The following is a 4,985-nucleotide window of genomic DNA, read 5'->3' as shown; positions in this document are numbered from 1 at the left end:
AGTACTGCTATAACAATAAAATATTCCTGGGTTTTCACCCCAAACTAATAATTCTTATCCGGTGCAATAACTTAAGGGGTGTGGGCTGTTCGTCAAGACTACCTCTATTGCGCACTTGACCCAAACCGGTCGCGCTGGCACACCTTTATTAGCGCATGTCTCTAGTAACCTTAGCCCCGTCGCACCTACGATATCGCAGCTCGATCTAAAACTTTAACCTAAGCCTGCAGCACCATCTTACGGCAGGCAGTGTTTCAATATTAACATATATGCGTTTACATATAATTTCGTCTGCTAGACGCTCGAAATAAGAAGAAGTAACGGGTTTTTCTTTGTTTTAGTAACTTAAATATTGGAGGAAACTGAAGGTTTGGTTTTCGTGGCAAAATATTGTAATATCTCATGAAACAATACATATATATTTACCATTATTTGTCTCTTTTTTACATTTGGAAAAACAGAGTAGTTTTATTCTTGGAAAATTAAATTGAACGCTTTTCCTTGTTTCATTGTAAAAACTATTTAAACACGTGGCGTGCCAATAACTAGCAGACACAAATATTTTCTTACGGTCAAACTATTTCTGCTAGATGTCTTTATTGTATAAAGTTAAATGGTTTAACGTTGCCAAGTCTACCTACCCAGTCTACCTCATAATTTCGAATGGAAATTTTCCGTCCTCCTAGCGTTAACCCACGACTTTTTCTAACTTAGTCACGGTGATGGTCCATCTTTAATACCACGGCCAACTTCAATGACGTGTTGTTCGTGCTATAGAACAGTGCGTCATCAAAGTTGGCGGTGGTTATTATTATTGATGAGTGTGGATAAAGGCGAAAGGTGTGCCCATTCTGACACTTTGACCAGTGGTTCATTGTGCTTAAAAAGCCCAATTTCCGACACCAAATGGAGAATCTGATTGGCTGGCATTTTATGTTATAGAAATCAGAGGTTTCCAACTGATGCATACCAAGATGCTCGAACCTTTAGGCCGCGTAATTATCGCACCTACAAAGTACATGAGAGGAAGTTTCCTCCTCAACCCGACAAGCCCAACAGATTGTATCATCATTGATTCCAATCATGTAAAGACGTCTGTTAAGTAAGCAGTGGCCTGGAGAGCGAGAGCAACTCTTTTGTTCTCTCTCTAGAGGGGCCCGAGATAAACTCTTTAGCCTGCCTTTGGACATCCATCTCAAGCCAACGCATAGAATTCGAGATAGGAACGGCAGGTTCAGGACCAAAGAACCCAGCCTCTGCCCCCTTCTTGGCCATGACATCGCTTTCTCATTACCATTTAACACCTAATGTCCAAGAACCCGAAAAAGATTTACGTTGTTGGTGCCCAGCTCCGAGAGGAGATTCAAAAAGTTATAAACTAGTTTAGTCAAAATGTTAAACAGATTGAGAGCCTAAAAGGCCGCTTGACTATCCGAATAAATTTCTCAAACCTGGCCATGAAGCTTCTTTTTAAGACCAAAGTCAACACAGAAGCAGATAGCGGCAATTTCCGCCTGAAAAACGCTAGCATAATCCCAAGGCTTTCATAGAAGACGAAATTGCTAGTAAGACAATACATTCCAGAAACTGAGCCAGAATGAGTCTTAGACCCATCGGTGAACCAGATGATTTCTACTCTTGCTCCGAGTGTTTTGTGATTATATTGGGAAATAAGCATTGAAAGGTTTACTCAAATGTTATTTAGTAGTCATAATATCAGAACCCATTAAGAAAAGAGGCCGTGGTTATATACTTTATGGTCTTTTCAAAATGACGTTAATTTACAGCTAATATTTTCCTCAATTTTACGCATGATGAAAACTGGTAAGTAAAAATAGTTAAAAGCAAAACGAAATGAAAATGTGGATTTCCTGCTTAAAATCCACCGTTGATAAAATTAGTGAAAATGTGTTAATTTCAAGTCAATATTTATACTCCATTTTACACATGAAAACTGGTGAATATTTTATTAAATATTAACGTTAAAGGATGAATAAAAAACCAGAAAACGTTATTTCAACGACAAAACGAAATATTAACCAAATATTAACGTTGTCGATGGGAAAGTATGACGATGTCATAACGAAAATTTTGGATCAAATTTGATAATAAAATTGTATCAAAATATGGGCGTATCCCAAAGTGGCTTTTCTCGAAAATTTCAATCTTAAATATAACATATTTGATCCAATTAAAATGTATTACATTTAAATTTATTCCGTTTTGGTTAAAATTATTAAATTTAAAGAGAATTGGATTCAAACATGATGTATCATTAATTTCAATTTCGCTACAATGAATATTTATAAGAATATAAACTAGATCTTTAAATAAATAAGGCCCCAACAGCGTTGTCACTTAATTTACAACCCATAAAAATAACTATTATAGGTTTAAAATGAATTCTTCAATACTGAAAAGAAAATGGTTGTACATGGGTGTTGCAAACTTGATTTTTGAAAAATAATGTTAATTCCATAAAGTACCAAATAAATACATAATAAGTCTTCTTTGGAACTAAAAATTACCTAAATTACTTGGCTTTATATCTACCTTTTCTTATCCAAGACAAGCGTCTTAAAATATTAAAATAAAAACCCATACATCATAAATAAGTATTAAAAATATAATACAAATATGTAAAAAAATATGATATAAGAGCAAAAAAGCGTACTCACGTCAATGTATACCTCGTGCAATATTGGACTATAATTCAGTACAAATTGTCTAATGGAGTCCATTTGTAAAAGCAGTTTTTCTCCAGTGCTATGTGGAATAGAGCCCCTAAGAACGCAAGGTTAGTATATGTTGAGACAGGAATACCACTAGGTAACGAATTTTCTTATAAGTAAATTTCCAAAAATATTTAATGACTGAATAATTAAAAGAAGAACAAATAAAGAAACTTGGAACACTGCAAAGCTACTTGTCGTGTTCGGTTTTGCATTAAGCCGTCAGTAAGCGAGTTTTTTACGAACATATAATTTCCTTTTCCCACAAAGTACATGTAATTAAGGTTTGGAACGGTGACTGCAAGTATGCCGTTAGCCATGGAAATCGAGAAATAACTAAAACGATTTTTTTAATAAATCGGTGCGTGCCGATTAGAACCGTACATTCTGTACGTGCTTTTCGTTGGCTGGCATACGACATTAACTCCATCTCCACCACGTTTAACTAAAAATTATCTCTCCCAAAATGCATTTTATTGAAACCTGAGAACGAGGTTTTTATTAAAGTTGAGTAGTGTTACTTAATCTTGTAAGAGTAATTACTCAAACATAAATAATTTTTTTCACGGGCTACTGTTAGAAATTCTAAATAAAAAACTTAACTAAAACTGCATAAGTGTGGCAAGCCTAGGCCTAACGGAACGTTTTTGCGATCATTGCAGATGGAGAGGGCGGATTTACTATGGACACCGTAAAATCCGGCTTCTTAATCATTTTAACTGTTCACATTCAAGAAATGGTGTGCCAAAGAGGTTATAAGATAGTCTAAATATTTACCTAAGATACATACTCTTTCTTGGTGTTCGGACAAAGGAGTTTTGGAGTTACCTCAATTTGTACGGAATAACAGTACCAAACAGTGTTTGGCGTAATAGAGTTCATTTAAAATTTGATAGACTTAGAAAGCTGATATGTTGGGATAATGTAACTAAATAATCTTTCCATGAGCCTAAAAATAACTTTCTTTATTCAAGGTCTCGTAAAATACGTTCGGAGTGGCCAGGCCCGTCTTAAGACCTTTTGGAGCCGTGGGCTAAATTATTTTTTAAGACCTTTGCGATCCCCAACGGTCAGCCTTTGCATGTCCGTTGTCTAAATTTAACTACACAATAATCGAACCAAAACTTTTCAAAAGTATAAGATTAGATAAGACTACTGAAAATAAGATTTTTACTGACAGTGACTCGCTGTTAGGTTTTAGAAATGGTAGGTACCGTATGATACGCGATGTGGCGATGAGTCAAATTACTTTAGACGTAATATTAAATGAGCATAAAATTTACCAACTAAACCCTTATACCTAGCCGGGGCCCTGGGCTGTAGCCCATTTAGCCCATGCCTTAAGACGGCCCTGGGAGTGGCCGTATCTCACCCTGGCTAGTTGACTTCCTACAACTTCCAACTAATTTAAATCATTCTACAATGGTTTGACTTCAAGAATGCATTTGGGTATCTAAGAATATGGGTCGATAGTTGCATGAAGCTCCTCTTCATTATTATGTTTGCAAAAAAAGTCTTTCCAATTTTCATACATTATATATTTCTATATTAAAAGCAGACAAATTATTGTTGTACTATAGCAAATGCATTTATCCCTTACGCCTTTTTCTTAAAAAAAATCCATAATTACGCTAAACTTGGTCAAATATTTAGTATCTTGCCCTCTTTTAACATTACATCAGTGGCGGAGTGGTTAGCGCTTTTGCCTCGTAGCAAGAGGAGCCGGGTTTGATACCAGCGTGTGGCCCTGGGTGCAAACTCGGAACTACTCCTGCATAGAGTTTGCCAGTTCTCTATGGTTAAAGGGGTTTTTCCCCTAGTTCTTCGATTCCCCTTTCCAAAAAAAACTTGTAGAGGTTAACGGTTATAGTTAGTGTAGGGAGCATGTAATTGGCTCACGTGGCATGAAGGGCTTGCCACCACCCTCCTACGCAATGTAACACCGGCCACCTGATTAAGGCATTAGCCTAGCTGATTATTAAATAAATCATTACTAGCTCGATAAGCCTGTCCGAGCTCGAAATAGTTGGGTTAATCTTATAAGGTTGGAACATAAATTGTATAAATTGACTATTTAAATCGTTTATTTGTCATGTTACTAATTGGATTAAATAGTAGGGCAATTTAGTTTAGTTTGTTTTTAAAATGAAACTTTAAGATATGTTTAAACAAAACTAATGCAGGTTAACTGAGGAGGTACGAGTCTACCAACTACACCCGCATGTATGATCGACTACTTAGATTACCTCCGAT

Source organism: Leiobunum rupestre, chromosome 7 (assembly GCF_980474605.1).
Source record: "Leiobunum rupestre chromosome 7, qqLeiRupe1.1.hap1, whole genome shotgun sequence".
NCBI lineage: Eukaryota > Metazoa > Arthropoda > Arachnida > Opiliones > Sclerosomatidae > Leiobunum > Leiobunum rupestre.
This window is presented reverse-complemented; position numbering follows the sequence as displayed.